The 26381-nt window shown below is 42.7% G+C and overlaps 1 pseudogene; it reads left to right on the top strand.

Annotated features, from left to right (window-relative positions):
• The first annotated feature begins 252 nt into the window (after nt 1-252).
• Nucleotides 253-26381, top strand: part of LOC141598909 (putative RNA-dependent RNA polymerase 1) — a 30933-nt pseudogene continuing 4804 nt past the window's right edge.

Below are 26381 nucleotides of genomic sequence, written 5' to 3'. Positions count from 1 at the left end.
TAAACTAATTAAATATGAATTGAGGAAAAGAATTATAAAATAATACATTGCTAAATATAGGAAAATGAGATCACTCGGCCAATATTATACCATTCATTGAATACAAATTCAGTTTAGTTCAGTTCAGTTCAGACAATTTCAGTCCAAAAAAAGAGGGTCGAAGAAGTGGGCACCGCACATCCCAGACGACAACCTTTTTGGCTTCCCTTCCCATTGGTATATATATACCTTACTTGTGACTATCAACTGATTACAGTCAAAATAGTTTTCTCTCCTATCAAGTATCATCCAGCTTCTCAATTATTAAGGTCCTCTTCACTTTCCTCTTACTTTCTTTATTTTTAATTTTTTAATTTTTATGAGTACTTAACACACACTGTTTCAAGATGATCATCTTATGATAATGCAGGATTGCTTCTTTAGAAATGATATTTGTCATTATTCTTTAGATTGATTTTTATGACTACTTACTTAACGCACACTCTTTCAAGATGATCATCTAACTATTTGACCCATTTCATGTTTAATACGGATAAATCCATCTTACACAAAAATTCGTGTTTAGCTTTTCTGATGTAAAGATCTTTGTTAGATATCCGAGTTGAAAATGGCGGTTATTTGTGTTGTTTGAGTTCATGTCTGGACATTTCAATACTCACTCCCTTTTTTCTTTTCTGATGTAAAGATCTGTCTTTGTTTTGGATACCATATTAAAAGTGAAATAGAGGTAGTATTTGGTAAAAATGCTGCTTAAAGAGTGTCTTATACTTTGATTGCTTTGCTGGTTTCTCTTAATCGGCTTTTATTCTTATGGTCTGAGACTTTCAAGTAATATGGCATATGCATGGGTGCATATATAAACTCCATATAGACAAGTAATAAATTATAGGGATATTCTACATGGTACCTCTCAACTTTTCGACTTTCTATGTGGTAGCCCTACAATTTTTAAAACATACATGGTACCCCTAATTGTTGTCATTATCACTAAGTGTACCCCTAAACTTTATTTTCCGTCAATTAAACTCAGTTTTAGGCGTTAAGTGATTACTTGGACGCGTAACTGAGCTTGTCATTTATCATCTCATGACATAAGGATTCTATTAGGCTCAATATCCATCTTTGGACGTGATAATTTGGCAAGGAATCAATAAATTTTCCGTCAAAAACTTTTTAGCCCATATATATCAATAAATATAAGGATCGAGATGGATATTGAGCCTAATAGAGTCCTTATGTCATGGGATAATAAATGACAAGTTTGGTTACGCGTTCAAGTCATTACCTAACGCCTAAAACTGAGTTTAATTGACGGAAAATATAGTTTAGGGGTGCACTTAGTGATAATGACAACAATTAGGGGTACCATGTACTTCCTCCATTCAACTCCACTCTACCACTTTCTTTTTTCACGTTTGTTAACGCGTGTTTTACGCGTTAAATATTGTTAGCTACGTATTTGCAAAAAATATAAAAGTTAGATATTTTTAATATACTCGTAAAGACGAATCAAACAAGATCCCACATGAATATATTTCCACTTACGTATCGAGAGAAAATCGAAATTGAACACACAATTGTGAATAGAGTATAAAAGTGAAATAGGTAGAGTGAAGTTGAATGGAGGAAGTATGTTTTAAAAAATATAGGGTTACCAAGTAGAAAGTCGAAAAGTTGAGGGGTACCATATAGAATATCCCTAAATTATATTTCCTTTACTATTCAAGAAAATTTTGTGAAATTTTTACCTTGTCCAGTTTTTTCTCTTCAATTCTGGACTATCTAAACACTTTTCTTGGTTATCTCCAGTGACATTTCTTTACCTACTCTCATTATACGGGGAAGACAATTCCTTAGATCTTCCACTAAGGATGGTTCAGATTAAGCAACAAAATACACTTAACACTAATTAGTTTCCTATATACTAATTAATCAACTTTCTCTCTCTAACTTTAATTATACATTCACTAATTGATTATTTTACCCAATTAACATTATTTTTTGCCTTCTTATATTTTCAAGTTTTTACAAAAAAATTTTTTGAGAGAAAGTTGATACAAATTTTATGACACTTTTACTGTTTTAAAAGTGTAATTCTAACAAAAAAAGTGTAATTTTAACAAAAAGAAAGCGATTTTGACGAATATTATTTTGAAATTTCAAATTTTGAAGCAACTTTTCGACAAATTTTGCTTTTTACGACAAATTTGAAATTTTGAAGCATATTTACGTCAATTTTTGAGACATTTTTTTTTTCAAATTTTAACACAACTCATTTTAAATTGAGTGATTTATAAGTGTAACTTTAGTCTTTTAAAAGTGTAACTTTAGTCCATTAAAGTGTAATTTTAGTCCATTAAAGTGTAATTTTAGTCCAGAAGTGTAACTTTAGTCCATTAAATTGTAATTTTAGTCCAAAAGTGTAACTTTAGTCAACTAAAGTGTAATTTTAGGCCATTAAATGGTAATTTTAGTCAATTGAGAGTATAAATCTCTAGTCCATATTCAATGTGTAACTTTAATCCATTGAGAGTATAACTTTAGTCCTTTGATAGTGTAACTTTAGTCCATTGAGTGTAATTTTAACAGAAAAAAGTGTAATTTTAACAAAAAAAAAGTGTAATTTTAATGGAGAAAAGTATAATTTTAACTGATAAAAAGTGTAATTTTAACACAAAAAAGTGTAATTTTAATAGAGAAAAGTGTAATTTTAATTGAAAAAAAGTGTAATTTTAATAGAAAAAAGTGTAATTTTAACGGAAAAAAAATGTAATTTTAATGGAGAAAAGTATAATTTTAACAAAAAAAAAGTGTAATTTTAATAGAAAAAAGTGTAATTTTAATGGAGAAAAGTATAATTTTAACAGAAAAAAGTGTAATTTTAATGGAGAAAAGTGTAACTTTAATAATAGAGAAAAAAAGTAACTTTACCAGAGAAAAGTGTAATTTTAATAGAAAAACCTGTAATTTTAATGGAGAAAAAATGTAACTTTAATAATGGAGAAAAATGTAACTTTAACAGAGAAAAATGTAATTTTAATAGAAAAAAATGTAACTTTAATAAAGAGAAGTGTAACTTTAATCGACATAAGTGTAATCTTTACTATAGATCTAGGTTTAATTTTCAAAGTGTAATAGATCTAGGTTTAATTTTCAAAACTAGATCTAACTTTTTCATAATTTCACCGACAATAAAAACAACACACAAAATACGAAGAAAAAAAATAGTACAAGAAACCAAAACCGAAAAAATAAATGTGATTACAAGAAATAGCAACACCACCACCAACAATTACAAGAAACCGAAAAAAATAAATGTGACTACAAGAAAAAAAAATGTGACTACAAAAAATAAACCGCAAAAAAATAAATATACCCAATAACCCAACCAACAACTACAAGAAACCGAAAAATAAATGTGACTAAAATAATATAAGATCTATTTAGTAGATCTAAGACTAAAATAAAAAGTAGAGATATGAAGGGGAAAAAAAAACGTACACAAAAACACCTAGATCTGAAAAAAAAAAAAAAAAAATGTCGACTGGCGGTACGAATGGTGGCCGGCGGTGGTGGTTGGTGGTGGCCGGTGAGGAAGATAGAGGTCTTTTAGTTTTGGGGATTTTTTGGGTTTTGGTTTTTGGGATTTTTTGGGTTTTTGAGAGATTTGGGTTTTAGAGAGGGAGAGAAAGATTGAAATTGTGTGAGATGAGAGAGAAGATGTTGGGTGGAAAAGTATATATGTTAAGATTAGTGATTAATTAGGATGTTGAGATTTAATTAGGATGAGTAGAGAGATGAGAGTTTAATTTAGCCTATTAATCTTTTTTTTTTTTTTATCTTAACCATCCATCTTCCTCATCCAAAGGCCCTAAAGAGGACTTATGGACTCACACGAGGTGGACTTAGGCTCTGTTTGGTAAAATTGACTGAAAAGATACCTGAAACCTGATAAGGTGACTGAAATTAAAAAGGTACCTGAAAAGCTAGCTGAAAATTGGAAACTGATAAGGTAGCTGATTAATTGTAAAGTGTTTGGTAAAACTAACTGAAAAGGTAACTGATTTTTTGTAAAATGACATAAAAGGACATTAATAATTATAATAAAGGATAAATATGTAAAGTAGAACATTTCAGCTACCTAAAACTTTAAAAAACTACCTGGAGTAGCTTTTCATTTCAGGTACCTGAAAAGTCATTTCAGGTAACCAGCACTAGGTAAAATAACTACCTGAAATATTAGTCAAATCAGGTTGCTTGGTCAAATCAGGTACCTGAAATGTCTGGCCAAACATAGCCTTACTTGATCTTAACTCTATGGGTGCATATATAAAGTCCATATAGACAAGTGATAAATTATATTTCCTTTACTATTCGAGTAAATTTTTACAATTAGTCTTGCTGAAGACGGGTCGAAGCAAGTGACGGATAATTCCACTCACAAAACGGATAGGGGGGACAAGGTGGGGCATCCCCATGTGCTTCCCTCTCTCCTCTATTTAGGTCATTTGTGAGGGGAAATGGTATCCGTCACTCCAAAGTGACGGATATATACCGTCATAAATGAGATTTTGTGAAATTTTTACCATGTCCAGTTTTTTCTCTTCAATTCTGGACTATCTAAACACTTTTCTTGGTTATCTGCAGTGACATTTCTTTACCTACTCTCACTATATGGGGAAGACAATCCAGGTGTCTGGTTTCCCATCTACTATGTCTGCAGAACAAATCAAAACATATTTGGAGTCTCACACAGGCGAAGGAACGGTTTATGCTTTGAAAGTAAAGCCGTTTAAGTCTGGCAAGGGCAGAGTATATGTTATAGTACAATTCACTGCAGTTAAATTTGCACGTGTTATCATGAGTTTGTGTGAACGTCCTAAGAAATTATGGTTTCAAAGTAACTATTTGATGGCGCGGGAGGTGGATCAAGATATTGTGCCTCGACCAAGAACTAATCAGCATAAGATCGAGAATATAACACTGCATGTTGGATGTAAAGTTGCAAATGATGAATTCGTTAAATTTTGGGACGCACCTGATGTTTCACTATCATTCGTCCATAGTCTGAGGAAATTGTATTTTGAGGTTAGCTCCAATTCCAAGGAATACAAGCTTGAACTATCTTACGAGAGTATTTGGCAGATTGAACTGCGACACCCACCTGGTTGTCACTCAAGGTATCTTCTGATCCAGGTATGTATCTCAACTTGACTGAGCAATTATATACTATATTTTTTTGTATGTAATAAAAAAAGTCTTGGCTTAGAGTTCAGGCTATAGTTGCCTAACTTGGCATGAATATGGTAGACTCTAATAAAGAATCTGATGGGGTTGAGTGAACCCTGTCATATTTTTTGACTGCATTCCTTTCATGGCTTGGTTAGCAGATCCTTGGAAGGAGGATGTTATATTTCATGACAACCAGTATCACCTTGCTTGCTGACCTATTACTGTAAACTGTCTGATTTCTGTCTCTCTTGGCACCATTCTTCGTGGATTTACAAAACGCTATCCTGACCTTGCTTACTCAACCAGTATCGCCCACAACTTTTAGTTTTAAGTGTTCACAAAACATCTTCGTTTTACCATCGTGTTCCCCTTTTCTCTGTTTTTTGTTGATCACACGACAGTCCCATAAGACAGTCCATGTTAGCCAACCCCAAATCGCTTTGGGACTAAGGTGCTGTTGTTTTTATATAGCTGAAGAAGTTATTCTGCTGTCAAAATATACCAACTAACTATTAAACCATATCTTATCACATAATATCTCCACCTCACAAAATCAAGTCAATCCTCCATAATATATCAATCAAGCTGTCATATACTGTAATTATAGCATTTATATTGTATTTGTAGCAACTGCATATTCTGTAAATCAATTTAGCATCTTTTGTATAGGCTCCCTTCCTTATTTATGTAGTATAGCTCTCCTATATAACGTAAACTTCTCAGTCATCTAAGGGGGCGTTTGGTTCGTACACGGGTATGGGGTTGGAATCAGGAATCATACCCGGATGGTATGGGTTTGGAACTTGATTCCTCATACCTTGTGTTTGGTTCATTTTTGAGTGCTATGAGTTTGAACATCAATTAAGGTTAAAATGCGTAAATTAAAGTATTATAAATAATAATTTTCAATATTATAAAATCATGAAAATGATTAGTTAATCAAATAAGTATATAAAAAATTGGATTTACAATATGCTAAAATTTGTTTTTTCATATTTTTGATCAATTTTGTTTGATACCCGTGGGTATCAATCTCATACCCACCACCCTCCTTGGGTATGAGAAACCCATACCTCATGGGTTTGAGGTATGGGTATGAAACCCTTGTATTTGCCAAACAAACACTTTGGTATGGGTTTGGCTCATTCCAAACCCATACCTCATACCTTTTTTGGGTGAACCAAACACCCCCTAATACACACAACTTTCTCATATCAAACCTTGTGTCTTATATGGTATCTACGAGTCTCTAACGATCCAACCCCCTTCACCCTAAACGCCGTTCCTTCAAACGCCAATATCAACACCCTTCTTACCCGTCTTCCACCATGACAAACACCCACAACGACACCATCATTCCCAATCCACACAATGCCGACAACCCTCTCACGGCCCCAAACCTTGCTCATGTTGTCAAACTAACACCGCTCAACTACATCTCATGGCGGTTTCAACTCACCAATATTCTTTTTGGCCTTAGCCTTCTCGGATTCATTGATGGATCCAACCCGGCCCCTCCTCCCACCATTGTCGATGACGCCAAAAAGAAGGTTCCCAACCCTGCCCATTTGTCTTGGCTAAAGCAAGATGGTCTAATCCTAGGCGCCCTTATGGCACCATCACCTCCGCCCTACAAACCCTAATCGTACGGGCAAAAACCGCAAAAGATGCCTGGGATATCCTGGCTCACACCTACGCTAACCCATCGCGTATACACATACAACAACTTAAAACAAAATTTGATTCGATAACCAAAACAACGGATCAAACCATAACTGATTATATTCATTCTATCAAAACATGTGTGGATCAACTTGCTCTTATGGGCAAAATACTCGATCCTGAAGACGTCATTTCGAGGGTTCTCAATGGACTCGACTATGAACTCTATAAACCAGTCATTGACACGGTCCGAGCCCGTGACACACCAATCCCGTTCGAGGCTCTCCATGACAAACTCCTTCAGCATGAATTGCTTACCAAGCACCAACCCACCACCAACCTCTTTAACCCATCTGCAAACCCGACCTATCGTGGTCATAACAATAACCGTGGACAATTTCGCCACGCATCCCAAGCTGCTTCGAACCAGCAGCATGTCGCCACCAACTATGTTGCATCCAACCTCAACCCTCGCCCTTTCAAAGGCCGTTGTCAATGGTGCCGCGAAGCAGGCCATGTGATTGCCAACTGCCCATTATTTCGGAAATTATTTCCGAACATTGTATTTCCTGCTCCCTCGCACACCCGCCAGCAGCAACCCGCACACCAAGCCCACACCCTTACCACCACACCCGCATATCCAAACCCCAATTTCCTCCTGGACAGCGGAGCAAGTCATCATGTTACTCATGACTTGGATACCCCCGTCTTTCACTCTCCATATACTGGCCTTGATGATCTCATCATAGGAGACGGTTCCTCCATACCCATCGCCAATATAGGTAATTTCACTTTAAACTCGCTTAAATTTATTAATGTGCTTCACGTCCCAAAAATATCGAGAAATATTCTTTCGATTTCTCAATTATGTCGTGATAACCAAGCTTATATTATTTTTTCTCATTACTGTTTTATTGTTAAGGCGGGCGATAGCAACGGGAACCATTCATCTCCGGGGCCAAGTAAGTTAAAGATGGAGTCTACGAGTGGTGTCCTTCACGACCAACCGTCAATGCCTCTGTTAAAGGACCCGCTTCGTTGTCTTGGCATCATAAGTTAGGTCATCCAACCTATGATGTAATCAAGATTATTAATAAAAATTTGCCCTTTTCTATTTTAGATTACTCTCACTGTGAACCATGTCAAATTGCAAAAAGCAAAAAACTTCCATTTTCTTCTTCTACGTTCAACTCGACCGAACCAATCGAACTTGTGTTTTCTGACCTTTGGACGAGTCCAGTACTCTCATTTGACCACTACAAATATTACATTATAGTTGTGGACCATTATAGTAAATATATTTGGATGTATCCATTAAAACGAAAATCCGACACCACCTAGTTATTTTTACAATTCAAAGCACTTGTTGAAAAACATTTTAACAAACCTATTAAACATTTCTTGTCCGACAATGGCGGGGAGTATATTAAATTAAACACCACATAACTTAATAACGGCATTTCCCATTCTACATCTCCCCCGCATACTCCCGAGCATAATGGCTATGCGGAGAGAAGACACCGTCATTCAGTTGAAACGGGCCTTGCCCTTCTTAATCACACGCAGATGCCCACCAAGTAGATGCCCACCAAGTACTGGCCCTTTGCATTCAGTACTGCAACTTATCTTATCAATCGCCTACAAACCCGGTCTCTCAAAGGCAACTCTCCATATTTTGTCATTCATAACAAACAACCTACCTATACCAACCTACATAATTTTGGTTGTCTTTGCTATCCTTGGCTAAGACTGTACACCAAACATAAGTTAGAAAATCGCTCCATTCCGTGTGTATTTGTTGGTTACTCCACCACTCAAAGCGCCTTTCACTGTCTTGATCCAAAAACTCATTGTATATATACCTCGCGACATGTAAAATTCTACGATGATATCTACCCATTTGCAAATATATCAACTGAAACCTTACCTTCTCCCTCTCTTGATGATGAGTCACCGTGCCTCTTCCCATACTACCTCCCTCTCCTGCCACATCGACAATAACATCGTCCACCACTCCTACTCAACCCTCTCGTCCTAAACCACCTGTCCAGTTCGTCTATTCCCGGCGAGCTCCCCTCCAGCCCAACCCATCTGAAGCATCTACATTCTACCTCCACCAATGACGCACCACCTGTCGACCAATCGACACCTACTTTCACTGTTTCGCCACAACCATCCACCACCGCTGTTCCACCCTTATCCTGTCCCAAGCACGTTCCTGCTCCGGCCAGAACTGTCACCACAAGATTTGACAACAACATTCGCAAACCAAACCCAAAATATGCGAAGCTTGCCCATCTCTCCACCTCGGTCACAAGTCTCCCTAATACTGTAAAACAACCACTTGTCCTTCCCCATTGGCGCCAGGCAATGCAAGAAGAATATAATGCTCTTACACGCAACCACACATGGACTTTAGTTCCCCGCTCTTCCGCTCAAAACGTCATTGGCTGTAAATGGGTGTATCAAAAAAAATTTAATCAATATGGAACACTTAAACAACACAAAGCCCGTCTTGTTGCTAAAGGTTTTCATCAACGACCGGGCATTGACTATTCAGAAACCTTCAGCCCCGTTATCAAACCCACAACCGTTCGCTTAATCCTCTCTTTAGCTGTCACCAAAAACTGGCCTCTGCGTCAACTTGATGTCAACAATGCCTTTCTCCAAGGTACCCTAATCAATAGTGTCTTTATGACACAACCACCCGGGTTTGTTGACCAAACCAACCCTGACTTTATTTGCAAATTAAACAAGGCTATTTACGGACTTAAACAAGCTCCTCGAGCTTGGTACACCGAGCTTAAGACTTACCTCACTACCATTGGTTTCATTCAATCTATCTCTGACTCCTCTTTATTTATTCTACAAACCAAAACGACTAGTCTTTACATGCTAATTTATGTTGATGACATCATAATTACCGGACCAAATTCAACCCAATTACACAACTTCATCACTACACTCTCCCACCGTTTTTCACTCAAAGACCTAGGACCATTATCATACTTTCTTGGCATTGAAGCTACTCCCAATGCTCAAGGTCTCCACCTAAGTCAATCTAAGTACATTCATGATCTTCTTACAAAATACAACATGGCAGATGTCAAACCAAACACCACTCCCATAGCAACATCACCTCCTTTTCTACGCGAAGACAACAACTTCTTACAAAATACAACATGGCAGATGCCAAACCAAACACCACTCCCATAGCAACATCACCTCCTCTTCTACGCGAAGACAACAACCCTATTCACGATCACTCCAACTATCGATCTATTGTTGGATGTCTACAATATCTCTCTCTTACTCGACCTGACATTGCATTTACTACCAACCGTCTTGCTCAATTTTTTCACCATCCCACTACCACCTATTGGACAACACTAAAACGTTTTCTCCGTTACCTTCAAGGCACTCAAACTCATGGCATCCAACTCTACAAAACCACCCCTCTTTATCTTCACGCCTTTTGTGATGCAGATTTTGGAGGTGACAAAGACAACTATTTCTCGACAACTGGCTACATTGTTTATCTAGGCCGCAATCCGATCTCCTGATCTTCCAAGAAACAAACCGCCACTGCCCTCTCCACCACCGAAGCCGAATTTCGCGCTGTTGCCTCTGTAACCACAAAAACTTTATGGCTACACAATCTCCTTTCTGAACTAAACATTACTGTCACTCAACCACCTTCCATCTGCCATTTTCTGTGACAATATCTCTCCCACGCTCTATGCCAAAAATCCAGTCTTTCACTCCCGGATGAAACACATGGCAATCTCCTTTCATTTTGTCAAACAGCAGCTCTAACTCGGTCAAATTCGCCTCTCCCACGTCGCAAGCAAGAACCAACTCGCCGATATTCTTACCAAACCACTTCACAAGCAGCAATATCTTGAGTTACGAGACAAGCTTGGACTTACCACAAGGACGTCCAACTTGAGGGGGCGTATTAACCGTATCTTATCACATAATATCTCCACCTCACAAAATCAAGTCAATCCTCCATAATATATCAATCAAGCTGTCATATACTGTAATTATAGCATTTATATTGTATTTGTAGAAACTGCATATTCTGTAAATCAATTTAGCATCTTTTGTATAGGCCCCCTTCCTTATTTATGTATTATAGCTCTCCTATATAATGTAAACTTCTCAGTCATCTAATACACACTCCTTATTAGGGATGACAATGGGTAGGGTCTGGGTAGGGTCCGCCTAGACCCGAACCCGACCCGAGATTTTTTCTTTGGACCCGTACCCGACCCAGACCCGCAAGGGTCTAAAATTTGAGGACCCATACCCGGACCCTATGGGTAAGGGTAGGGTCTGGGTCTACCCGCGGGTCCGAGTTTCAGCCACTTTAGTAACAGGATTAACAGCTATGGGGGCTATAATATTAAAAAAAAAATTCATACTACTTTAACATTACGAGTTTATTAATCTCTATTGTACACTACCAAATCCAATATACATACCAAAGAGATTAAGAAAGACAAAGAAGACCTAAATTAATTTTACATCCAAATACATGTGAAAGAATCAAACTCGGAACCCAAAAATCAATACCGTACTTGATAGCCGTCTCCATCTTACCGTCGCTGGCTGCCGTTAATGGTGGTTGTCGGTCGCCGCCTATTAGAGAGGTGGTTGTCAGTCGCGTATCAGTGCTGTGGTGGTGGTTTTCTTGTGTCAGTGGTGGAGTCGTGGTATTGTCAGAAGAGTTTGGTTGGGTTTTATCACTTTATGGGATGAGGGAAGAGAAAGAGACTTTAGTTGGGTTTTTACGGTGCACAAAGATGAATTCGAAAAAGTTGTGATTTTTTTTTTTTTTTTTTTTTTTTTTTTTTTTTTAATAAAGGGTCTAAGGGTCGGGTATGGGTCTCATAACTTAGACCCGGACCCAGACCCGAAATATTTTCTTAAGACCCATACCCGACCCATACCCATTGGGTTTGAAAAAATGAGACCCATACCCGACCCATTAGGGTCCGACCCTCAGGGTTTGGGTCGGGTCCCCGACCCACTGCCATCCCTACTCCTTATGGGCAACATACGCAAACATAACGCTCAAATTGTTAGGCTAAAGTACTTGGTCTCTTGTTGAGCAATCCACTAATAATTTTCATCTTTGTACTATTTAAATGTTAATCTATTCTTGACCAAGTCTATGTTGTTACCTCCATTCAATTCTATAAAGTAAAAGTGTGACAATGTTTTCCTAATATTTCAGCTGTTTGGTGCTCCTCGGATTTTCGAAAAGGCTGAACGTACTTTCGTACAGTATTTTGTGAAGGATGCACAAGATGATCAGTGGTTTAGGACAACCGATTTCACCACATTATGTTGCATAGGACAATCATCTGTGTTTTGTTTAGAGCTCCCATATAACAGTGAGCTTCCAGACTTGAAAGATAACTTTGTTTACTTGAAAGAGAATGAAGGGCCCTTCACTCTAAGGCCAGGCAATACCTTCTCCCAGAACTTTGAACTTGTTCCAATAGTTTCTCCTCCCAGAGGAATCAAGTTACCATTCGAGATCTTGTTTAAGGTGAATAACTTGATCCAAAATGGATGCCTTGCTGGCCCAAATCTAAACCGTAGTTTCTATCAGATGATCGATCCATGTAGGATTGACAAGGCCTGCATTGAATCTGCGCACTCGAAAGACTGCACCACCGGAAGAGTCTTTGCTATAACCCGATTGAGTGGTTAAAACAAGAGTATACCAAGTATTTCTCATCTAGGAGACGTCCTGCAAGGCCAACTATTTCATTAGATGAAGGGTTGGTTTACGTCCATGAGGTTCAAGTAACTCCATGTAGAGTGTACTTTTGTGGGCCAGAGGTGAATGTTTCTAATAGGGTGATTAGGAATTTTTCCAATGACATAAATAACTTTCTTCGCGTGTCTTTTGTGGACGAGAATTTGGAGAAACTATACTCATCGATTTGTCTCCGCGTATCTCCTCCGAATTTAGTGTAGGCGGGCGAACCGAAATCGATGCAAGGATTCGTTCTGTTCTGAGAAACGGCATAGTTATTGATGATAAGAAGTTTGAGTTCCTGGCCTTCTCATCGAGTCAATTGCGAGAAAGCTCTGCGTGGATGTTTGCTTCCCGGCCTGGACTCTCTGCGTAGATATTAGAACTTGGATGGGCGATTTTAAAGATATTAGAAATGTGGCAAAATATGCAAATAGACTTGGTCAATCTTTTGGGTCATCAACGAAACTCTCACCGTTGCTAGTCATGAAGTAGATCGGATACCGATGTAAAAAGCATTCACGGGTTAAAATCATATGTGTTCTCTCGATGGCATTGGGAAAATATCACCGATTTTGCTCGCAAAGTGGCAACTAAATGTGGTTTGAAAAGTTGTATGCCGTCTGCTTTCCGGATCGATATGGTGGATACAAGGGGTTGTGGTTGTCGATCCAACATCACTTTGGAAGCTATCTCTGCGACCTAGTATGTGTAAGTATAAATCGGAAAACAATAAACTGGATGTGCTTGCGTATAGTAAGTATCGCCTTGTTATTTGAATCGTCGATTGATTACCCTTCACAACCCTTGGTGTACAAGATGGTGCGTTTGAAAAGAAACAAAAAGAAGCTCTAGAACAATTGGATGCCATTCTGACAGACCCACTTAAGGCACAATCGGCACTGGAACTTATGTGCCCTGGGGAGGTTACTAACATTCTTAAAGAAATGCTTAAATGTGGCTACAAGCCGGATCTTTGAACCATTCTGTCAATGATGCTGCAATCATTCCGTGAAGCAAAGTTGCAGGAATTGAGGACAAAATCAAGAATTTTTATTCCAAAAGGTAGAGCATTAATGGGTTGCCTTGATGAAACCAAATCCTTGGAATATGGTCAGGTGTTTGTTCAGGTTTCTGGTGGAAGATTCCGAGATGTTGGAAACGAACTAATCAAAAATAGAGGCTCTGAGGGTGAACCAAATTGTGTATTGCAACGAAAGGTGGTTGTTGCCAAGAATCCCTGTCTTCATCCTGGTGATATGCGTGTTTTGACGGCCGTAGATGTTCCTGCTTTACATCACATGGTTGATTGTGTTGTGTTTCCCCAGAAAGGGATGAGGTATTAAAATTAATTTTTGTATTATTGATCTCTGCGGAGATACTGGTTAATATCAATAACATTGGATATTTTGGTATTTGAAAAATAGTTATTTCCTATATCAGGCCTCATCCAAATGAATGTTCTGGAAGTGACTTAGACGGAGATATATACTTTGTGTGTTGGGACTCGGAGCTAATACCTAGTCGCCAAGTTGAACCCATGGATTACTCAGCTGAAAAGAGTGAGGAGCTGGATCATGATGTTACCATGGAGGTTGTTTTTCTTCTCTTAATATTTTCATCCTGTGTATTATACATTGTTTAATCATTTACACAGTCATACTAATATCACATCTGATTTTGAACTAGTTCATTTTCGCAAGTTCTTAATCGTTCTAAACAGCCAGTGAGAACACTCACAAGTCAGGTTCGAGTCGTTCTAGAACTATTAGCTTGCTACCTTCTCCGAATGTAGTATATACTGCTGCTAAACCTTGGGTAGAGAATTGATTATAATTGGATGATTTGTATTAACATTATAACAAGGTATATATACAAGAAGACACAAACCCTAGACCTTGATAAGCAAGCTAACTATATTACAAATATGGAAAATACAATCAGACTAAAGATATGAAAAATATTTACAACATATTTACTGAATATCTTTGACACGCTCCCGCAAGATGGGCTGTCCTTCGACAAGTCCAATGTTGGAAACCAGAGAGGAAAAACGAACACGAGACAGGGGCTTTGTTAAAGCGTCAGCCAGTTGATCGGCCCCGAAAATGTGTTGAACCCGAAGAGACCCATTTTGCACCCGTTCACGAACAAAATGGAAAGATAATGCTAGGTGCTTCATGCGTGAATGAAAGACGGGATTAGCGGCATAATGTGTGGCACTTAAATTGTCACTAAAAATCACAGGTGGAGGCGCAGGTGACATATTAAGCTCATGAAGGAGAGACTGAACCCAAATAAGTTCAGCAGTAACATCAGCAATGGCACGAAACTCAGATTCCGTAGATGAACGAGATAAACCGCGTTGCTTCTTAGAGGACCAAGAGACCGGATTACGACCAATATAAATAACAAATCCAGTAGTGGAGACAAGATCATCCGGATCACCGGCCAAGTCAGCGTCACAAAAAGCATGAAGAAGCGTAGGACTGGAACGATGTAACAGTATACCGTGAGAAATAGAGCCCTTTAAATAACGTAACAAGCGCTTTAAGGCCAACCAATGGGGTAGACGAGGAGCTTGCATAAATTGTGCTAACTTATTGACAGCAAACGAAATATCGGGACGAGTTAATGACAAATACTGTAGACTACCAACAACAGCCCGATAATCCGTAGCATTAGAAATTAATTCACCTTTATTTTTGACAAGAGAACAATAAGAGGAAAGCGGAGTAGGCAGTGGCTTAGCATCTAACATCTTATGACGATCAAGTAGGTCATAAATGTACTTCCTTTGCGATAAAAACAGACCTGATGCCATAGGACGAACCTCGACGCCGAGAAAGTAAGACAAAGGACCCAAGTCCTTGAGAGAAAACCGAGTAGAGATGTGAGAAATAAACGTGGTGACAGTAGGCAAAGACGGACCAAGAACAACAATATCATCAACATAAACTAGCAAATAAATAGGTGTAGAAGAATGAGAGAGAATAAACAACGAAGGATCAGCAAGAGATCCTCGAAATCCATATGACAGTAAGTAGAACTTCAATTCAGTGTACCATGCCCGAGGGGCTTGTTTCAGGCCGTAGATAGCTTTCGAGAGCTGACAGACATGAGACGGACATGACGGATCAACAAAGCCAGGAGGTTGCTCCATGAAAACGGTTTCAGTAAGATGACCTTGAAGAAAGGCATTGTTGACATCCAGTTGATGGAGATGCCAACCGTGAGTAACTGTAAGAGAAAGTCACACGAATCGTAGTAGGTTTTACAACGGGGCTAAAAGTTTCGGAAAAATCAATACCTGCGCGTTGATGAAACCCCTTAGCTACATACAAGCCGTGCCTTAAATTTGTCGATGGAGTTGTCAGGTAGGTATTTGACTCGATAAACCCATTTGCAACCCACAATGTTTTGAGTGGAAGATCGAGGAACGAGAGACCAAGTGTGATTGCGAAGAAGAGCATCATACTCATCCTGCATAGCGGCTCACCATCGTGTATCAAGAAGAGCCTGTTTGGTAGTAGTAGGGAGTGAGGGTCACTAGCTTAGCATATTTGGGGTTAGGTTTTCGAATGTTGTGGGAGAGACACGTTGTAACTATGCGGAGAGGAGGAGGAGGAGGTGGGGGAGGGGGAGGAGATGGCGTGGCAGTGACAGGAGGAGTAGTGGGTGGTGTAGGGGTTGTAGAAGAAGCAGCCGAGGCAGGAGTAGCCTGATCAGCCGCGGCAGAAGTGGCCTGGTCAGTAGCAGCAGGGGAGGGGGAAGCAGGGGAAGCTGGGATAGGGTCGGTATGTGCATCAGAGGGAGGAGAATTTAGGATGGGAAGGGAGAAGGTACACCATTGTGTAGCCGTGGGCAGAGGCAAGGCAGAGGAAGGAGGGAAAGACGGAAACTCAGACTCAAAGAACTTCACATGGCGAGAAGTAAAAATTTTTCTTGAGACGGGATCAAAGCAATGATATGCAGATTGGGAGGAGGAGTAACCTATAAAGATACAAGGAGTGGAGCGGGATTCCAATTTGTGTGAGGCATAAGGCCGCAACCAAGGGTAGCATAGACAACCAAATGAACGCAATTTGGAGTAATTTGGTGTATGATTAAATAAGCGAAGAAAAGGGGAATCATTATTGAGTGTAGCAGTAGGGAGGCGATTAATGAGATAGGATGCCGTGACAAAGGCAAAGGACCAAAAGGAAGTGGGAAGACGAGCATGATGGAGTAAAGCGAGCCCAGTTTCCACTATGTGACGGTGTCTACGCTCTGCAAACCCATTATGCTCAGGTGTATGAGGCGGTGATGTAAGATGTGAAATATCATCATTAAGAAGTGACGGGGTGAGTTTAATATATTCCCCACCATTGTCAGAGTAGAGGCGTAAGATAGGTCGATTAAAGTATTTTTCTACCAGTGCTCTAAACTGATTAAAGACAGGTGCAGTATCAGATTTGCGCATGAGCGGGTAGAGCCATATATAATGTGTAAAGTGATCAATGAAGATGACATAATATTTGAATGCATCAATAGATTGTAAAGGAGAGGTCCAAACATCAGAATAGACTAAATCAAGTGGAGCGGAAGACGTAAGTGTATTAATCGAAAACGGTAATTTATGACTTTTATTAATCTCACAAGAGTTGCAGGGAGAATGAAAAGAAGAACTAGTATTTAAATGCTGACGACAAATAAGAGAAAAAATATTGTGAGATGGATGCCCAAGACGATGATGCCACGCCACTGATGTTGAGGCAAGACCGACATGAGCTTGAGGGATAGGAGGCGTCCATTCATACACGCCGAAGCTAAGAGGACCTTGAAGGAGCAGAGTTGGCATCGACGGAACCTTTAAGGAAAAAGAGGAGGAAGAAAACTCAAGTGAGATGTTATTGTCTTTGCAAAGTTGCGAGATAGAGATAATTTTACGAGATATTAAAGGTGTAACACCCTGACCCAAACCGGGTCCGGAGCGGTTACTTATGATAGCTCACCAGGCTGTGTACATGGCCCACAGATCAACACGTGTCCTTTATAGCGCATTTTGTCCTCACTCATGCGCATCCCAGAAACCTTCCCAGGAGGTCACCCATCCTAAGACTACTCCCAGTCAAGCACGCTTAACTTTGGAGTTCTTTCGCATGGATGACCATAAAAGAAAGTGCACTTTGTTGATATGAGTAGTACTTCCAATCCCTTTAAGCACTAGTCATTTAAGCCTATCACTGGACCTCTTCAATTACCGTGGGGTGTTACAAAAGGGACATACAGAACATTAGTAAATTGTAAAGTAAGAGGAGTAATAGTAATAGAAAATGAACCTATGTGAGAAATAGGTAAGGAGGAACCATCCCCAATAATTAACTCATCTGTACCATCATATGGAGTATGCAGGGAGAGAGTGTTGAGATCATTAGTAATATGATGAGTTGCTCCGCTATCAAGCAAGTAAGATGACGGAGAGGCAGGGGAGGCCGACATGGCCGTATGAGCTTGGGGACGTTGCTGCTTAGAACGAGGTGGGGGTTGAGGAAAGACGATGGTGGGAAACTTAGTCTTAAAATCAATACAATTGGAGAGGTAATGACCCATATGACGACACCACTGACAAGTACCACGAAAATTAGTGGAGGGTGTGGGTAGCAAACCTGCTGTTGCTTTGGAAGGAGCAGGGGAAGAGAACGTCCGGTTTGAATTAGGACGGTAAGAAGCAGCGTGGACAACAACAGGAAGGGGAGAGGATGAGGAACCCGCATCAGAGACATGAGTGAGGTTGAGTTCATGGTTTAGAAGTTTTTCATGGAGAGCTTCTAGGGTAATGGGATTATCACGAGCACGAACCGCTTCAATCACCGGTTGATAAGTCTTGTAGTCAAGGCCACGAAGAACCTTGTCTACCACATCCTCGATATCCATCGTCTTGCCAAGAAGGGCAAGTTCATTGACACAAGCAGTTATGTCATGCATATAAGTGGAGATCGAGCGATCAGCTTTGGTGATTTTGTCGAAGCGATTTTTTATTTGGAGTAAGTGACCCCTAGAAGGATTAGCATAGGTAGTCTCGAGAATGGTCCACACTTCGCGAGAAGTGGTGGCTTTAAAGACAAGAGGAGAGACATCAGGGTGAAGAGTGCCAAGCAACGCACCTTTGAGTAGGCTGTCTTGGCGCTTCCAGGTGGCAAACTTGGGATTGGGGGTGGTTTTGGAATCAGTAGTGAGAGTAGCGTTAGGAGTAGGGTGGGAACCATCGACAAATTTAAGGAGGTCGAAGCCATAGAGAAGATCAGCAACCTGCGTTTTCCAGGTACAATATGTTTTGGAGGTGAGTTGAGTGCAAGAGGCAAAGTTGATGAGGAGAAAGGGAGAGGAGGGCTCATGGGGATTTGGGATGGAAACACCAGAATTAGCCATGAGAATTGTCAAGGTCAGGAAATAGGGTTTAGTTTAGAAAAAAAGAAACGATAACGGCCTAGGATGCAAGGCTCGATACCATGTAGAGAATTGATTATAATTGGATGATTTATATTAACATTATAACAAGGTATATATACAAGAAGACACAAACCCTAGACCTTGATAAGCAAGCTAACTATATTACTGATGGGGCATATTCTGCACCCGCTGACCAAGTCAACATATTGACCAAGGTCAAAGCTAAAAGACAACAAGTCAACATATTAACAGCCTAACCGACAAAGCCTGTCGGCCTGTCACTTGGGTCTCGGCTAGGCAACTAGCCGGCCGAGAGGCATATCCGCGTACTCACATCCAGTCCCCTCGGCATGGAGTCAACCAGGCCTGCCGGCCTGTCATGGGTCCCTCGGCCGAGGGTAAAATAGTCTTTCCACCTGCTACGCCACTTGGCCACTTGGCCACTACGTTACAAAAGGTGAAAGTCTATAAATACTCATCATCTCTCATTGAGAAACTAACTGGAAATCTGGTATAAACTCCCTTATCTCTCTACAATATATTTTGCCAAGTTAAACATACATACCTCTCTAAGTTTACTGACTTGAGCGTCGGAGTGAGTACGCTCGGTACCAAGCCGAGCCCTCAGTTTGTTCATCTTTACAGGAGAGAGTGAAAGGAAGAGACAAGCAACGACATCATTCTACAAACTCAAGTGGTCACAATCTTGCTCCGGAATTACACCCGGAACAATTGGCGCCGTCTGTGGGAATAGATACTAAAAGCTAGTCACCTACATTACAAAAAAAAAAAAAAATAACAAAACCATTCAGCGAGCTAAGAAGATGTCAAAGCAACAAGAAACTGTGAGTGAAGGAACTGCATTCTTCCAGGATGACACGTTCCGTAATTCTGAGATCGGCGATCCCCCACCGCCGAGTCACTGAACCGGCGTATGGGATGCCGAAAGAGCCAGAAACACCGCTGCATACCGACCAAGTCACTGTCATGGGACATGTGGTCGATGCGGCCAAATTAAAGCTATTCCTGGACCTGATGGGTAGTACGCCGATCACCCCTGTCACGACGACGGTGACGACAACGCATCCACAGGTGACCAGGGCCCATAGAGTGACTCCGAACAACTTGACCGGAGCGATACAAGGAGCTGGACGTGCTAAAACGCCAGCTGAGCCCGTGGTGCCAGTGGCAGACCTGAGTCCTTCCCCCACTTGCGGGAGGACAGCGTCGCCGCGGCAACAACGAGGCCAGCCCCGAAGAAATGAAAGAAGTCCGACTCACCAAAGTCGGACAACAAGCCCTTCCCGCCAGATGGAGAGAAGCCGGACTAAGGTTGCGAGGAGCCGATCGCCGCGTGTCATTCGACACGTGGTCAGACAGCCCCTCAGTACCTATGTCCTCGAGATCCCTGTGCCGACTAAGCTGAAGCTGCCGCCTTTATCATACAAAGGGGATAGTGACCCAACCGACCATGCCGAGGCTTTCGAGTCGTACATGTCGGTATGGGAGCAGCCTGATGAGGTGTGGTGCCGAGTCTTCCCAACGACCCTGCATGGGATGGCTCAGAGTTGGTACAAGGGACTACCTAATGGCTCGGTATACTGTTATGCCGACCTGAGAGACAATTTCATAGCCCAGTATGCTTGCAACAAGAGAAGGGCCGTGAAAACATCAGATCTCCTAACTATCCGACAGGGGGGGACGAGTCCCTCCGAAGCTACGTGAAGAGATTCGACGCTAAGGTTCAGCAGATCCGTGAGCTGAACATCGAACTGGCGACCTTCGCACTGATGAAAGGCCTCCCGAAAGGCGAGTTCAAAAACGAGCTGATCAAGTGCGAAGACCTCAACTTAGACTCCGCCAGAAAGATGGCCGACCGAGCCGAAAAGGTGGAAGACTATCACAAAACCTGGGTAGGCCACAGTGAAGCTGGGCACCCAGAGAGGAAGAGCCGCCGGGACAACACAGATGAAGGTAGCCGTGACGGGAATAGGTCACGACCTGAGAGATCTAATAGGAAACAGCACTCGGCGGGCGCCGGGGGGAGTTCGGGACCGTACTACCAAAAGCGGTACAGTAGTCTCACCCCCTGGTCGCCTCTCCAGCCGAGGTCTTTACCTTAAGCAAGAATGATGGACAGAAGTGGGCAAGGCCCCCCAAGGCGAGGGGGGACGGTGACACAAGCCAGTTCTGCGAGTACCACGGCCACACCGGCCATAAAACTGACAACTGTCGTCATCTAAGGAACGCCATCGAAGAGCTAATCCGAAAGGGGAGCCTCAGCAAGTATGTAGCTGGAGGCCCAGGAACAAGCGCCGACGGGGCGAATAGAAAATCAGTCTTCCAACGGATGGGAGTGATCCAGGTTGTCATCGGGGGAAACGAGAACAGTGGGTCAGCTTATGGGCACAAACAGCACCTAAATGAGTTATACCAAGCCATCAACTTTGTGCCTAAAACAACGATCCCCGCTTCCACCATCCCCGATATAACCATTGGAAAGAAGGACTACGAGGGAGTCGTCGCCCCGCACAAATGACCCGCTTGTAGTCCACCTCGGATATAGCCAACCACTTGGTCAAAAGGTGCACGATTGACACGGGCGCCTACACGAACATCATGTTCGGAGTGCTTTCTTAATCTTGGTCTCAAGATTGGAGACCCGAGCCCCCGCACTAACCCGCTATACTGACTTCTCTCCTGGGGCCGGCCTGTACCCCAGGGTCAATCGATCCGCCGGTGATGTTCGGCCAAGCGGATGCGACTAAAAATGTTTTATCTGAGTTCGTGGTTATCGACGGTTCGTCTGCCTACAATGTTCTCATAGGCCGGGTCACTTTGAGCGAGGCCGATGCAGTGATGTCCATCCGGGCCCTGACATTGATGTACGTCTCGGACCGGGGGGAAGCACAAAAGCTCGTCTCAAAGGACGAGAGAGATGAAATAGTCAATATCCAAGTGTCTGCCAGGGGGTGCAACATGCAATCCCTCAAAGTGGCGAAGAAATCGGAGAAAGGGAAGAGCCCATCCTTGCAGCAGGAGGGCGACTCGATGAATACTAATGTCGGCATGGTCGAAGGAGCCGAGACCGAGAAAGTGGAAATTGACCCGGGCGCACCGTAATCGTCGGTGTCGACACGGAGCCAAAATTCGAGGCCGATCTCCTAGACCTGCTGAGGAAGAACAAAGATGTCTTCGCATACTCAGCCGCCGAGATGCCAGGCGTGAGCCGGGAGGTGATCGTTCACAAGCTGAACGTACTCTCCACCGCTCGGCCGGTCAAGCAGAAGATGAGGAACTCCTCGGTCGAGAAGGATGAGGCCATCAAAGCTAAAGTAGACAAATTATTAGCGGCGGGCTTTATCATGCCTTGTACTTACCCTGAGTGGCTAGCAAATGTTGTAATGGTGAGGAAGTCGTCAGGGGCGTGGAGGATATGTGTTGATTTTACCAATCTTAATAAAGCGTGCCCTAAAGATTGCTATCCCTTGCCTCGAATAGATAGTTTGATTGACGCCACGGCAGGCTACACTATGCTAAGCCTGTTAGACGCCTTCTCAGGGTATCATCAGGTATTTATGGCCGAGGAAGATATGCCTAAATGCGCATTCATCACCATTCACGGCACATTCATGTATAAAATGATGCCGTTCGGTTTGAAGAACGCTGGCACAACTTACACTAGGTTGGTGGACAAAGTGTTCCAAAATCAAAAAGGGCGAAACATCGAGGCTTACGTCGACGATGCTATTGTAAAAAGCAAGTCTGACAGCGAGCACTTAGCCGATTTGAGCGAGACATTTTGTTCACTAAGGAAATATAAAATGAAGCTTAACCCAAAAAAGTGCAACTTCGGTGTCCGGGCCGGCAAGTTCCTCGGCGTGCTTGTCAGCGCCAGGGGAATTGATGCCAATCCGGAGAAAGTCCAAGCAATACTAGACCTACCGGAGCCGAGAAATCGTAAAGAGGTTATGACGCTGACCGGCAGGATGGCGGCTCTCGCCCGCTTTATCTCTCGGTCGGCCGACAAGAGCACTACGTTCTTTAAAGTGCTGAAGGGGAATAAAAACTTTAGCTGGGGGGAGGAACAGAGCACGGCTTTCAGGCAACTGAAAGCCCACCTTCTCGACACCGCCGACCCCGTCCGGGCCGACGCTGGGGAGACGCTATATCTATACTTAGCAGTTACCTCGGCCACGGTCGGTCCGTAATCGTCGGGAAGAAAGCAAGCGGAATACCCAATTTACTTTATCAGCCATACACTGCTGGCCGCCGAAAGAAATTACCCACTAATCGAAAAGGCATCCCTCGTCGTCGTCGTTGCCGCAAGGAAGCTAAAACCCTACTTCGACGCACATCCCGTGACGGTCTTAACCGACCAGCCATTGGAGAAAGCATTAGAAAAATTCGAAAAATCCGGCAGACTTATCAAATGGGCAGTGGAGCTCTCCGGCTTTGGCATTCAAGATGGCCGAGGCCTTCGATAAAGGGGCAAGCGCTTGCGTACTTCCCCGGCGAGTGCACGTATCAAGAAGAATCACATCCCGGCGTGTGGGAAGTGTATACCGACGGATCCTCCACGACGAACAGCTCAGGAGCCGGCATCCTTATCATCAGCCCTAACGGAGACGAGTTTGAGTACGCCTTGAAGTTTACCTTCTCGGCCTCAAATAACGAATCCGAATATGAGGCGGTGATAACTGGAGTCGAGTTAGCTAGAGCTGCCGGGGCGGAGCATATTGTGTTGAAAACAGACTCCCTCTTAGTGACTAATCAAATCCGAGGAGAGTATGAGACTCGAGACGATGGGATGGTAAGGTACCCGGAGAGGGTGAAAGTGACACCTCAAAATTGAAATCTTTCCAAATACAAAGGTGCATCCCAGTGTCCGAGAACAACCGAGCCGACGCTCCCTCAAAGCTTGCCGAGTTCAAGCATCAAAAATGTCGGTCGAACCGTGCTTTGGTGGATATCGAAATGCTAAAAGCATCACTGAGACCGTCGGCATGGTGGGCGACATCGAAGCCGAGACGACGTGGATGACTCCGATAATGAAATACAAGCTGACAAAAGAGTTGGCGGAGGACCGCAGTCTGTCTCAGAAGATAAGAAGAATCGCTGCAAGGTACTTAGTGTTCGAAGGAGAATTGTACAGAAGGTCCGTAATAAGACCACTCTTGAAATGTGTCGGCCCAGCCGACGCGGAGCTTATACTGACAGAGATTCACGAAGGCATCTGCGGACATCACATGGGGGCGAGAACGCTAGCCCACAAAGCTCTCCGAGCCGGCTACTTCTGGCTTACCATGCTGAAAGATTCCAGGGCAAAAACCAAGAAGTGCAAGAATTGTCAGATGCATGCTCCGGTAATACATGCACCTTCCCGAGATCTGCAACCGGTACTTAGTCCCCTACCATTTGCACAGTGGGGGATGGATTTATTAGGATCATTTCCGACGGCCTCCGGAGGAAGGAAGTACCTGATTGTCGCCGTTGACTACTTCACCAAATGGGTCGAGGCTGTCGCGGTACCTGCCAAGACCACGGCGGCCGTAAGAAAGGTGATTTGGGAGAACATCATAACTCGCTTTGGGTTACCCCAAGTCATTGTGTTTGACCACGGCCGAGAGTTTTGGAGCGACATGGTGATGAATTGGTTGGAAGAGCTCGGTATCAAATTTGCATACTCCTCCGTCTGCCACCCTCAGAGCAACGGGCAGGCGGAGGCAGCTAATAAAACAATACTGAACGGGTTGAAGAAGAAGATTGAAGATCTAAAGGGAAGATGGGCTGATGAGCTACCCGGCGTCCTGTGGTCCCTTCGAACCACGGAGAAAGAAGCAACAGGGTACAGTCCATTCCACCTAGTCTATGGGTCTGAGGTCGTCCTGCCAATTGAAGCAGCGGTGCCAACATTCAGAACGCAAACATTTAACCCAGCCGAAAATGAAGAAGGCATGAGAGCCTCCCTAGACCTGGTCGAAGAAAGTCGAGACACAGCACGGCTCAACTTGGCAGTATATCAAAACCGAATGAGAAGGGCATACAACCGTAGGGTCCACAAAAGGGACTTAAGAGTAGGAGATCTAGTCTTGAGAAAGTCGGCTGCAACAAACAAAGGAAACATCCATGGCAAGATGACGGCCAACTGGGAGGGACCCTACAAGGTGGTTGAAGAAATGAGGCCGGGGACATACCGGCTGACAGACATGGAGGGTGCGCCTCTAATGAGCCATTGGAACACAGACAACCTTAGGAAGTATTTCGTATAGCGGCGGAGGTGTCCGAGACCGTTGTGGGCACCCCCAACGCGTGATTATATCTTATGAAGAGTGATCCAAGTTTTCCATCGAAATGCTTGTCCTCTCCGTAGTCGTACCAAAGTAGACGCCACGGCCGAAGCCGGGCAGTCACTACAAATGCAGTTGATACTCGAGAAAGCGACCAACATGCTTAAGAACGTATAAGTACAGTTGAGAACGCAAATCTGACTGCCCCGGCCAATCCGGGAGTGGCAGAGGAAGCGATCAATATGTCTATAGATACGAATGCAGTCGAGCCGTAACCTCGATTGCCTCGGCCAAAGCCGGGAGTGACGGGGAAACGACCGATATGCTAACATGTTTACAACAGCAGTTGGGAAGCGCAAATCTGACCGCCTCGGCCAAAGCCGGGAGTGGAGGAGGAAGCGACCGACATGCCAACATGTTGCTGAGCAAATTGGGGAACGTGAATCTTGCTACCTCGGCCTATTCAGGTGCAGCAAAGGACACGACCAATATGCTAAAAACGTTTAAGTACAGTTGAGATACGCAATCTAATTGCCTCAGCCAAGCCGAAGGTAAAAACGAAAAAGCGCTCAATATGTTTAAAAACGTAAGAAGACAACTAAATGGAGGATGAGATCAAAGCCTCGGCCAAGCTGAAGGCAGATAAACAAACTTCATTAAAAATGTTTACAAGTGAGACAAAATAAAGTCGACGGCCGTCCCCATAGGGGTAGCCTAAACTCAACCTACCAAAGTTTAACAAAAAAAAGGAAGGAACAACAAAAATTACAACATTCAGACATGAAGCTCCAAAAGGATGGCAGGGAGGAAAGGCTCAAAAGTTGGCCCCTGAACAGCTGAAGCTGTCCGAAGGACCAGGTGAGTCTGGTGACGACCGCCCGTCTCCCTATGCTTGTTGCTGCTCGCCACCGGTAGCAGCATCACCGTCGGTAGACGGCGCAGAGGACGACTTGGCAGCTTCACGTGCCCTTGCCTTCTCAGCCTCCTCTCTA

Source organism: Silene latifolia, chromosome 9, assembly GCF_048544455.1.
Source record: "Silene latifolia isolate original U9 population chromosome 9, ASM4854445v1, whole genome shotgun sequence".
Lineage (NCBI taxonomy): Eukaryota > Viridiplantae > Streptophyta > Magnoliopsida > Caryophyllales > Caryophyllaceae > Silene > Silene latifolia.
Note: the sequence above shows the minus strand (reverse complement) of the source record. Positions and strands in the feature narration are given on the sequence as shown.